This window comes from Pinus tabuliformis, chromosome 1_2 (assembly GCF_031772625.1).
Source record: "Pinus tabuliformis cultivar Carrire ecotype Pingquan chromosome 1_2, CPIR1, whole genome shotgun sequence".
NCBI classification, from domain to species: domain Eukaryota; kingdom Viridiplantae; phylum Streptophyta; class Pinopsida; order Pinales; family Pinaceae; genus Pinus; species Pinus tabuliformis.
The window spans coordinates 1,218,106,174-1,218,119,468 of NC_142298.1; positions in this window are offsets into that span (position 1 = coordinate 1,218,106,174).

The following is a 13,295-nucleotide window of genomic DNA, read 5'->3' on the forward strand; positions in this document are numbered from 1 at the left end:
AAATGAGAATAGATCCTTGTATGGTCTTGTAATATCTAGATTTAATCTTTCCATGACTGATTTGGGCATCAGGTTGTGGGAAGCACCTGAATCAAACATTGCATTGTGTAATACCTTGTCATGAACATGCAGGCTGACATAAAAAGGTAAGATTCCAGTAACAGTTGTATTTCCATCAACCTCTGGTCCGAAAAGTAGTTCAGGGGTGTCATCCAGTACATTGACATCATCTTTGTTATGGGTAAGTTGAAGGGATCTCTTGATTTGTTGTTTATAGATGTCATGTTTAGCCAGCTCTGAGAGAGGAATGGCTATTTTTAGTTTTCCAATTTCAGCTTCTAAATCAAAAGGTTTTTCAGATTGGGATTTAGTGTTCTGGTTGACAACCTTTTCCTTCTCAATGGACTCCTTAGAGTTTCGTTCCTAATTCTCATCTTGATCTTTAGGCTTATCCTTTTTACTTGTCTTTTTAGAAACATTGCTTGGGTTATGTTGGAAGGGTGTTGTATCTACTGGTTGCTGTTTTGAGGAGGATGTTTCAGTTATTTCCTCAACTGTTACTTCCTTTGAGATTGGATCAGTTTTGTCAATTGGCTCTGTGACAATATCCTTCTTAGGTTGTGGGGTATCCTTTGTTTTGTCAGGCTGCGTCACATTTATTGTCCTACTCCTCAATTTATATTGCTTTTGAACTTCATAAACAGTTGTATCATATCCTTGTTTGAAATCAAATGACTCACCTGATTTGGTTTGGAACTGCTTGATGTCATCATCTTTATGATCTTCCTGTGTTAAAAAGACTTGATTTTCACCATCCAAACCCATTAGATTAATGTGAGGGTCTTCATTGGGTTCACTTGATGTAGAAGCTTCAGCATAATTCTCTTGGAATGGGGGTCTGACATGTTGGTCAGGATCAGTCCTTCCAACATTGGGATTTTGAGTTTTCCTAAAATTTTGGTTTCTTACATTGCTTGTCTGCCCTTCCCATGATGACTTTCTTTCTATGGTTTCCACTCTGTCCCCAAGTCTATCCATATCTTTGATGATTGCATCTAACTTCTACTCAAATGCTGAGGGTTCTTCTTTAAATTTAGTTCTTCTTTCAGTTCTTGCCCTATTCCTTTTGGCAATCAAATTTGCCTCTACACTTACTGCTATGTCTTGCATATCTGCCAAAGTAGCAGGAGCTCTTTCTCTCAATTGATATGCCATATGAGCATCAAATCCATCGGGGAACTTTATTAGTGCTAGATCAGGTGGTGGTCTAAGGTTTTGAGGAATGGCATTATAGACATAATTGAATCTAGTGCAACAGTCTGAAACAGTTTCTTGTGGACCCCACTTTATGGTGTCATATTTAGATAGAATGTGCAGGGGGTCTTTTTTCTTTTCCCATCTGTTTAGAAAGGTCTGGTAAAGGACACCCGAATTAGCTATAGAGTTTGGCGCCAATGCCCTAAACCAAGTTCTTACTTCACCTGTCAGGCTTTGTACAAAGATTTTCATCCTTACATCATCATCATCTATCTCATAGTTTTCAAAGTAGTCTTGCATTTTCTTAGTATGGTGTAAGGCAGTATATGTATTGGTTCCATCGAAATAAGTTATTTTTCCTTGGTAATCCTGAGGCATGGCCCCAGGATTGTTAGGCAGCTGAAGGGGTGCATAACGATTTGCCATATTTGGTGGGATAGGTGGGACAACTGGAACAATAGGAACAACGATAACAGTTTGAGTGTTAGGTGTTGCCAATGTATTTTGTGAAGTGGATGATGAAGAGGGAGAGGAATGAGTGGTATGGAGGTGAATAATAGGTTTAGCAGGGGTGGGAATAAAGCTATGCTGGGCTGCCTCAGGGCTAGATTCAGGAGACTGCTCTCGTTCCTCTTGGATTTTGTGAGCTTTATGGATCAAATTGGGGTTATCAAAAACAGGAGGAGGATTTGGGTCAGGATTTGACCTAGTGTGCCTTGTTTTCCTTTTAGGAGCCAGCTTCTGAATTTCTTTTTGAAATTTTCAGGATATTTTTTTTTTTTTTTTATTGTTTCAAGGGACTGCTCAGGTTTTCAGAACCACTGTCTAGGGACAAACAAAAGTTGAAAAATATGCTATCCCCAGTGGAGTCGCCAATTATGTTATCACCCAGGTTGTTCCCTTTGACTCCCAAGGAAATACAGCCGGGGTAACCACTAACCAATCTTTGGATTACAGCTTCTAGCCAAACTGTAATCAGAGAGGGCTCTCTCTTTAAGGTTTGTCTCTGTTTTGTGAAGATTTTAGGCTAGTTATGAGTTCAGGGTTTGGTTTATGTTTTGGTTGAGGGATATCTTTCTGTACCTAAGGTGAAAGTCTTCAGACAGTGTTAATCCATTGGGAAATGGAGTCTGTGGCTACAGGTTGTTTGAAATATTGAGTTGGGTTGCTGAAACTACAGGGCCATTTAAATACTTCATGAAACAAACTTGAAATTGTGATGGTGAAGTGTGTTTAACCAGTGAAAAGCAATTAAGAATTTTCCACTAAGCTGGGAGTGTGAGAAAGAGATATACTGCACAGGAGCAGACTTGAATTCCTGAAACAATAATCACTGTGAAAGATATAGTGTGGAGGTGCAGCAATTAAGAATTACACCTTTATTACTATAACTAAAGAAAAACATTTATAATAGCATAGATTGAGTTCAGGGTAATCTATGATTAAATCCTGGAACTATTCTTTTTCCTTGCCATTAACTGTGAAACACAGAACATGAATGAGCTATGAAAAGATAACAAAAACACATAACGAAGAGTTTTAAGAAAACTTATTGAGCCATGAAATACGCAGGAATCCTGTAACATTCAGCTAAACACCACAATGCCTCAAATAACGCAGAGCTTTGGAAATTCCATCAGCTTTGTATTAATTCTCTGAAAATTTACAGCATAAGAACTCTAGAAGAGAAATCAACAACCACCCCTGCAAGCTTATGCGAGGGGGAATATATACAATCAGTCATACAAAATATCTGAAGCGTTGAGTCACCTCAGAAATAAATACGTTCACCAACTATTATAGAACAGCAGATAAGAAAGTTATTACAGCTTTGAATACAAAATAAATGTTCTTTAATTCTGTCAGAAGACTTTTTGACCTTTGGAGGCCACTGATTCGGTTTGAATGTTCTTTTTTAATGTTGGATAATGTGTCTTTATGGCTGTCGTGCTGTAGCTTTCTCGGCCCTATCATCTGTGACTGTTAGTGCTGCCTTGGTGGCCGAATAGTTTTGCTGAGTTGGCTCAGCCCATTCTTCTCCATACATGCTGAATTTATCAAATTTTCCTGTGCATGATAACTTATATTTTTTGATGAAAAACTTGGTGAATGGTTTCTTGTCTATAATATCATCTGTATGGTCTTAGTCCACCATTCCTATGTGGGCAATTGATGTCTCATAATTGCCTCTAAGGTCTCATCTGCCTCTGTGTATTTGTAGAAATTTGGAGGCACTTCAAACAAATGTTTGATCTCATTCATTATAAAGAATAAGTTCTCTACCCTGTTGTAGAGACTTTGTCCTGTTGCTGGTCCTGTTTCTTCTGAGGTACTGGGCCTTTCAGTGATCTGATTAGTAGCAAATGTATTGACCCTCTTGGCATAATTTTCATGGGAAAGTAGCCTCCCTGCGCTGTTCAGTAAGCCAGGAAGACCTCTGTTTTGTAATGCTACAAATTTGTCCATAAACTTATTAACCTCTGTCTGCATGTCCTGGCTTCTTCTTTCCAATGTCTGTACCAGGCTTTTTAATGTCAGGACCCTCTTTATCAGCTGGATGGTCTCGGTCCTGTTTGGAATTCCCATTGCTGCCAGCTGAGCACTTGTTCTGTTATTAAGCACATTAATCATTCTATTGGCAACCTCAGGCATATTGCCTAGAGATGCCCTTTCTCTCTGGATTTCCTTCTGTGCTTTCCCTATGAGCTCCATCTGCTCATGAATGGTCTCAATGTATTTCCATTGATCAGTGATGGATTGGCCAATGTTGGCCCACAAAACTGTTTTGAGCTCAGCTGTCACTTTGTCAAGGGTGAGCTCCTTCTCCAGCTCCTTTATCTTCTCTTTCAGGGCCTTTATCTCTCTTCCTTTCTCAGCTACATTTTGTTTTGATTTATCATATTTTTCATTGAGCTTAGCCAGATTCTCCCTGGCTTCATTTAGCTCTGCCATTTGGGCCTCTAAGGCCTGAATTTCATTTTTGAGCTTCTGCATATCCAGGCTTGGAGCCTGCTCTGTAGTTGGTGCTGGCGCTGATGTAGATGGGGCTACCCGTTCCGTCTGTTCAGTGGGAGGAGCAGTAGTTTGATTGGGTTCCTCCAAATTGATTATTTCTGGAGGGGGCTGAGAAGTTTGGCCTCCTTCCTTCTGTTGTAGTGCTGCCTGCAGTGCAGCCTCAGATTCTCCCAAGTGTCTGGATCAGCTGTTTATACAATGATACCATCATAGCTGCTGCATCTTGGTCATGTCTCAGCTGGGCAACCTCTTCTGTTTGAGGATGAAGAGTTTCTGGGATTTTGATCATTTTCCTCAACGCTGCCATATCTGCATCTCTTAACTTCAATAATGCTTGTACAGCCTTGATGTCCTTGGGATCATGCCCAAGTTCTATGATTATCTCCTCTAAGGCTTTGATTTTGTTGTCCTTTGCTTGAGAGGATGCTCTCTCCAACTCAAGTTGGGCAGCTGTATTATTTAGGCTATTTTCTAGCCTGTAGTTCACTAATGTCTTATTTGCCAAGGAGGCATACACCATCTCACCCGTTTGCTTATGTAATTCGATTTGATCCATTGGGTGGATGTCCCTGGCAAGGACCTCAAGGTTGGTCCTTATGTAATCTGCAGCTGACTGCGGCTGCAACACTGCTGGCGTAAAATGGCTCATGATCATTTTGCCCTCCTGGACATCATATGCAGACATTAGTCTTTGTTGGTTAGTGGGAGCCATTTTCAACAAATGATTATATAGCTGTATTCTTATGGGCTCATTCCTCTTCTTTATGTCAATGAATTGTTGCTTGATGCCCAGTTCACCTCCTCCTTGCTGGCTTGAGGAGCTGACTTCTCCTCCCACTGTCCTTTCTTGTTCCTGCTGGAAGGAACTTGCTGAGGCTTCCATACTTGGTGGGCCCATGCCCAAAGATTGCCCTATAGGCATTTCTTCCTCTGAGAGGGGATTCATCCTGTGTCTTTTCTCCCCTTGAGTTGTTGATGTTGTGAGGGGAGTCTCTCTGTCCCTCTTTCTACTTATGTCTTCTTTTTGTGGGGTTTGGAGGACTGAGGCCTCCACTGTTGTCTCCTGCCTAGGAGGCAGAGTGTCCTGAGCTTGCTGCCCAGTGGATTTTGGGGCCTGTGATGTTTGCTCTTGTTGCACTGGCTGTTCCTTTTCTTGCTGCCCCCCTTGTTGCTGTTGTACCAGTGGTTGTTGCTGCACTTCCTGTTGCTGTACCTGTTCATGAGGTGGTTGCTCTGGCTCCATCTCTTTCTCTTTGCCTTTGCCAGCAGTTTGATCAGTAGCTTTGGCTGCTTGCTGATGTGCTGTGGAGGATGAGGCAGCTGCTCCCACTTGAGTGCCTGGAAGAGCAAATACCTGTGCACAAAGCTCTAAGTCAGCCATCTTTTGGAGATTTTTAACTGCTCTTTGATTTAATTCTTCTTGTGTGACAGCTTCCTCTAAGGTGCCTCTCCTCCACTTTATTTGATTTGCATATTTTTCTATGTGAGGCAAGCTTAAGTGGCCATAATTGGCCAGCCTATATTTGACCCTTCTTAGGCTTATGAAATGATTGGGGTCGTATGGTTTCCAAAGGAAACTGGTCTGTAGGCCAAGGGATTCTAGCATTCTGTCTGCTTCTTGCCAACCTTCCTCCCTTTTGTTGTAAATGAAGTGGCCTAGTTGGTTTCTGACTTTGAGCTGTGCTTTCTTGCCTTTGCCTGAAAAGTGTAGTACATCAGCATTCCCAAATTGCCTGAAGTATTCAAGGGCAAACAATCTCATGGGCACATATTTGGGCAATCTGTATGGGGGCAACTCACATCCATATATTCTGATGACGGTGTGGTTTTGGTAATAGTACCAATCCCCAATGTTGTATACCTTAGACAATTGAAGGACTCTCTGCATCTCATCAGTTAGCCTTGGAGGAGGAGAGCTCAGAAGCAGGGACATGGCTGGATGGATGAAGAGGTCTATAAACTCACAATAAGTGTATGGAGAACAAGATCTGTAGTGGAAGGCAGAGGACCAATAAACTACTGACCTTGGATTGCCTTGTGCATCCACTCTTTTCACAGCAAAAGGAAATTTCTCATGTTGATAATATAAGATTAAGTGGTAGATATAGGAGGTGTATCTGAACACCCTTTCTCTTGACAAGTTCATCAATTGCTCATTTATTTTATCAGATATGTAAGTGGCATAGTCATAACAGATTGGGGACTTGCCAGGGGCAAACATGAGCATCATCACCAGCACAGTTTCATCAACAAACTCAATTGAATTATAGCCCAGAATGGGACTGATCATGTCTACAAGGTCCCTGCCCAATTGGTTGAGGTAAACATGAGAAATGGGAGGGTACTTCACGGTGTCAGAGTCAATGTACAATTGATTTAGTTTGGTGACCTGAGCATCTGTCAATTTAGCTCCTTGCTTTATCAGATCAATTAGTGATAAAGGAACTAATTTCTTCTCAGTTTTGAAGCGCAGCATCTCTCTGATGGCTTCAGGGGTGACATAGAAAACAACTGAGCCTGAAGGGTCAATCACAGCACATAGGTGGATTAGGTCAGGAAACTGGTTGACCTGAGGGAGCTTGAACATAGGGAGGAAAGAATCCCAAATGCCCAATACATCTGTTCCAGCCTCGTGTTTAATCTTCAATTCGTTTAACAAGTGGATGTGGTACTTGCTGTGCATTAGCATTTCTTCTGATATTTGATAATCCAGGTCTGCTAATGGTTGCCATTCCAATTCTCTCTGAGGGGCATTTAATGGAGCAATATTCAAGGCTACAGGAGCTACTGGTGCATCCATGGTTACTTTAGGATTCTGTTTGTATGCACTGGTGTTACTATGCAGAGCAACACAAAGGAGTATTTCTTGGAAAGAGAGGTGATTTACTGAGGAACAGAGGATAAAATGGCAATGGCAGCAATTGAAACACTGCTCAGAGCACTGATAGGGCAAATGCTTGGCCTTAAAAACTCTCTTTACGGTGAATTGGTGCAGCTTGGGTTCTCAGTTCACGAATGCGCGAACTAACTGTATGTTTTGTGAAAACTCGGGTAAACAAGGCTCTGCAAGCGAATTTCGACTTTACAACTAAAAATGGAGGCTAGCCACAGGGGATTTAGTGGTAAACACAGTGTTTTCTTACTCTTTAAGCTATTGTTGGAGAATGCAGGATAAAACCAGGCGCACAGGGAATGACTGGGATAAATACCTGGTAAACTGTTGGCAATAGTCACAAATTTAGGTGGAATTGGCGCACCAATGGTCCTCGGGTCAAATTCAGCAGGTTGACGCTTGTTTGGTCGTAAAATACATGCAGAGGTGCCACAGTCGTTTTTTGCAAAAGTAATGAAAAACACGATTTTTCGGCCAAAATATGGATTTTTGGGTTATTTGGCACTTTGTTTTGGATGACGTCAGCATGACGTCATCAGGTGGGGTCAAGGTCGAATGACGTGAGCATGATGTCATCGAGTGACGTGGCGGCTTGAGAGTGGTCCACGGGGATGGTGAGGTGGCGGGCAGGTCATAGCAGTGGCGGACGGGGGCGCTGACGCGGCGGTGATGTAGCAGTGACGCGGTAATGACGTGGTAGCGACGTTGGCAAGGTGGGTTCATAGAAACTGGAAACGATAAGCGGTATAATATCGCACCGCTCTCTATACGGAAGCGGAATTGTCAGAGGGCGCTCCGATACGATTTGGGGGTGACGCGTGGCAGAGGCCTGACGTCACCCTCTGACAAATTTCGGAAGCTAACCTACGGACGTTGGGGCTGCTCCGATATGCATGTGGGTCGTCGGATGAAAAATGCCATATCCGACGGTTGACGGATCGTTGAGATGCCAGGTCAATACGGATCTGGGCGGGGTTTAAAATAATATATTTTTTGGAAGATGCGCCCGGCGGGAACCTTTGGAGTTTGGCAACTTTGTATGACTTTTCAATGTATTTTATCAAAATGCGCATCACGCCAATACTTTAGGTAAAATGGGAAAAGAGGGTTTTTATGTATATTTTGCAAATGAAGCGGGTTAGGGGTGAAAATGGGGTTTTTTACAAGGTTCTTTAGCAAATGAAGGGGTTAATGGTTTAGATAACTTCTGAAGGGGAAAGAGGGGTTGGGTTTGGGTTCTTAAACTGACCGGATGTCAATTTAATCCCCGATAGTGAACATATGGCTATAATGCCAAGGGGAAGGGATATTTATAGAATGCTTGGGGTTTATACACCATAGTGTTTATAATAATAGGAAAAAGGGGAACACAAGGAATCTAGATAATAAGAAGTTAGGGGTTAATATGATTGGAAAAAGATGAATGAGGAGTGATATCACTAAGTTTATATGAAAACAACTTAGCTTAGGGAGTAGATCAAAATGAAAAGAATTTTAGACAAGAGATGTGGCTTTTAAAGGAATAAGAACCAACATAAAACCTTAAACTCTTTCATGAACACAATTGATGAAGGGATGTTAGTAATAAATGTGAAAGGGGAGGAAAGGGAGTTAGTCATGCTCCTTTTCTTTGCTGCAACATGATGGAGAAGAGGAGCTTCTCTATCCACTGATGTTCCTTTATGCTAGACCAGCAAAATTCAGTTGAAATGAATGACATTTCTGCAACCCCATCTGCCTACCCATCTACTTGCCTAGCATTTTTTGTTTCTTCAAAATACACAAAGAACAAATACAGTTTCTTTATATAACTGAGGCGGAATTGAGGCAAAGAAAAGGTGTTTCAGATAGGTACACTGACTGATAACAGGCTGCAAAAACAGAGATGAAAACTGAGCAAAAGGAAGCAGGGAACCACAACTGCACAAGGCAAAGACTGATCAGCGCACTCCTAACACAGAGGTTTTGACATTCAGCGCAGGTAGCCTTCACGGGACCTGCGTTGAAATGCAGAACCTCTTCATAGAGTCTGCGCTGAAGGAAAAATGAGAGTTGTTTCTGGGTTCTGGGTTTCGGTTTGCAATTTTTTCTATAGTTTTTGGCCAGATAAAAGCTATCAATTAGGTACAATCAGGAGGATGATTTATAGGAGGACTAAGATCTATCACAAAGGGCTATTAGAGCACTTGTGGATCAGCTTCTCAGATCATAAACAGGCCTAGTGAGAGGGCTAGAGTAGCTGATCTCTACTTTGCATTTGTAAATAGCAAATGCAGTTCGATTCGGCACTCTTGAGTTTATGGAATGAATAGAAATAGAAACACAAGTAAACCAACAAGATACTCTCCCCAGCGGAGTCGCCAATTTGTTGTTGGGAAAAGTATCCAATTCGGAATGACCCTATCCCACTCTAAGAGGTGATAGTGCCTTAGCAACAAACAAGGAAAACTATCTAAGTATTCTTCTTTATGAGATGCAAATAGAGAAAGGAGGATGTAACTAACCGGTGTCTTCCGTTAGTTTGTCGATCCAATCGCTCTCTCTCTTTCGTTCGCTTCCCACTTCCTGCTCTTTCACTGGTCCAGCTTCACACGGTTCCTGCAAGATCACAAGAGCAGAAGACTACACGAAAGATATAGATTCACATTCATAACTAGTTTAGGATCAGATATAAACTAAATATGCAAATATAACAAAACATCATTGAAATACAAGCATATAGGAGAAACTCAAGCAGCTTTATTGATATGATAAACAAGGTTCAAGAGGAGATACAACCAAGTGAGTCCCGATCCAGCATCTACCTCCCGACAAAAGAATCCCTTCCTCTCCTCCAACAAAGCATAAATCACCCAATGTACTAATCTCAATCTCAAACCAACAACAATTCTCTGCAAATACAAAATTCCAGCCTCCTGAACCTCTAGGTGAGAGATCCATATATAGATGTGAGCAGAGAGGATGAGTCAGCTCATGTTTTTACTTGTGGCTTCTCTCTGTCAGTTCTTGCTTCCACTTGTAGGTTGAGAACCTCTTACTCATCACTAGTCGAATTCATTGAGGCAAGTGTCATTGAGGAAGATTCTGGAAGCTTCCAGGGTCTTTACACCTCGTTGAATGAACTTTCCATTTGGAAATTCCCGCTCAGCGCACCCTGGTAGTGCTTCTACCTGCGTTGCAGTGCAGACTTTGCATTTCAGCGCAGACAGCTAGTGGAGCTATTGAATTGATCCTGATTTGACCATTTCTGAGTGGTTTTTGGTGGAGAACTTCTGGGAGAAGCTGTCATTGGTTGACCTTGTTCCTTTAGGGGTAGGAACAACTCATTTAGGGACTTTGGATCCCTTGGATTATTGACATTTCATGCTCAATGTTGTAAGGCACAAAAATGTCTATAACATGGGGATAGAGTCAAAGTTGACCAAGTTAAATAGTTTTGTCTTTGGGCATGTGGTATAGCGTAGCCATGGTTTTTTTCTCATGGGATTGCATGTAATAGAGATTTTAAAAAGGCTAGGAGGAATTCATTATAATGATGCTATAGAGGTGATTGGTGAAGATTCACTTGGCTAGGTTGGCTAGGGTTTTGGCCAAGGGATCTTGTTGTGTAGGAAATCCTTTTTGCGGACAAAAAGAATCCTTCTAATCTTATGGGTGGATCTATAAACTACAAAAGATAACTATACGCAACCTTTTCTAATTCATACCTAAAAATACAAAGGAGTATAGATCTCCTACCTCTCTCTAATGCTAATACACTTTATGTCAACCTTGACTCTTTGGCTTCCAAGCTCACGATATCCTCTTCGTTGGTGCATATGAGTTCCTACAAGTAATATCAAGTGGAGACAACAAAAATATGAAAATCATAACATTTTCTAATACAAATTATTTAACACAACAAGGATCATTACAATAAATGGACAATAATTGTCACATTTATGAAAAGAAAACATATATTATGTTATTAATAGATGTAAAAGGGATCATTACAACCAATGAATCCTTGATGTTGGAAGCCTCCTTTAAGTGAGATTCCAAGCCCAATCCTTAGCCTTCAAACAGCTTTCTCCTTTACAAATGGGAAAAAATTGGGCATAATTCAGCACTTAGGATGGCAACCAACCAACCAATAGCCAACCATGAGTGGATGGTGGTAATTTCATTTATAGAGAAGGAGAGGGAGTTGAGGATCCATGAAAAGAGGGAGGAGTTCAACATTTCAAGGGAGAGATCCATGGAAGTAGGATCTAGGGCCAAGAATGGGAGATCTCATTCCAATCTTCATTCACCTAAAACCACATCGTTGTCCTCGAGATTTATAGTAAGAGAAGCTTCTCCTCCATTTTGAGAAAAACTGCCTGAAGAGGACCAACATGAATTTTCCTAATAAGCGTAGTGCTAGAAGCACTAGATATGTGTAATACCAGAGGTTACCAACATGGATTTTCCTGATAAAAGTAGTGCTAGACTTTCAAAACAAGGTTTTTGACAAGCTCTTCAGAATTCTTTCAAGGCAAGTTTTCTTCCTTTTCTTCAGGGGTGTTCTAAACATGTTTCAAGGTGAATACATTATTTGTGACATCTTTCGTCACTGTGAAACACTTGTGGAATTGACGACACAAAGTGCAAAACTTTAGGACATGAGTCTAGGAGTGTGAAAAAATATTGTATAACAAATCTAATGAAATTTCATTGGGTTGGGATTTTCCCCAGAGTTATGGTTTTTCCAAGGTAGATATTATGTGTTTCATTTTTATGTTATTTGATGTTGCTTTAATTCTTCTTAGTAACTCTCTGTAAATATTTTGTTTTTCTCTGGTTAAATTTTTCTTCAGTAAAACCATGTAATTCATGTATTTTTCATGTATAATATCATGGTTGGGCATTATAGAGTCATGCATGAATTGAGAGAGAGTTATGTGATTCATGGTTCAACCATATATGGGCTTATTGATGTTATTAGTATAGTCATATTTTATCATTTTTATAGCCATGTAATAGGCCTATGAAGACATGTACTTTCATTACATATCATTGGGTTATAGTCCTTGGTCTATGTGGAGTAGCCTCTTGCATGTAGAAAGGAGGTAATGGCAGTTATATAGGTCATTGCACAATCAGCAATGGAGATGTTTTTCTATGAGGAGAGTATGTTCCTATTCGCACATATTTTGAGTAAAGTTATTATTTCAAAGGATTGATGGTTTGTTGCTACTACTAGAGAAAAATAGAGAGAGTTTGTTGTTGCTAATGTATGAGTATTCCGCTACTATAATATATATATATATATATATATATATATATATATATATATATATATATATATATATATATAGATAGATAGATATAGATATAGATATATATATATATATATATTATAATGTGGAGGTGCATATATGAGATAGACAGGATGTATATGTTGCTAGTGCTTCAAATTTTATCAAAATTTTTGTTTTTTCCATAGAGTTGGTCACGGTTTACTGTAGTTGCTAATAGAAAAAGTGTATTGTTTCTCTAGTGTGTGGTTCATCAGACATAGCTCATGTCCAGGGGAATTTTATTTCTCATCTTCTTCATTTATGAGACGAATGGAGAAGTCTTTTTATTACTTTCATCTTTCAGCCATGTAACCCATTGTTTGTCAATTTCCCATGATGGAGCCTATTTCATGAAGAGGAGGAGCATGATTAGTTTGGAGAAGGCATAGTGTTTAAACTTGATATGTCTCACCCCTTTCCATTGATGTCAAAGGGGGTGAGAATTTTGTGTGTGGTCGGCTTTAGAAGTTCACTTTGGAGAATGAAGTTTTAGGTTGACATCATTGGCAAAGGAGGAGCTTGTTAGCATGTTGGTATTTGCATTGATGTCACATGATGGATATCATGACTCATACGTTTGTATTGATGAATTCCTTATGTATGTCATGTTATCATTGTATTTAGTAGGTTTTCATGGTATTGCAGAATTTTGTCGTGGTGTTAAAGGGTCTGAAGATAGCTACGATGTTATCTCATGTTCACTCCTAAAGCTGATCTACAAGATGGAAGTCACATGTTGTATTCCAAATAGTCATGAGTTGAATGATATTGTACTGAGCCCTATGCTTGTTTTCATGAGGTGAAATTTC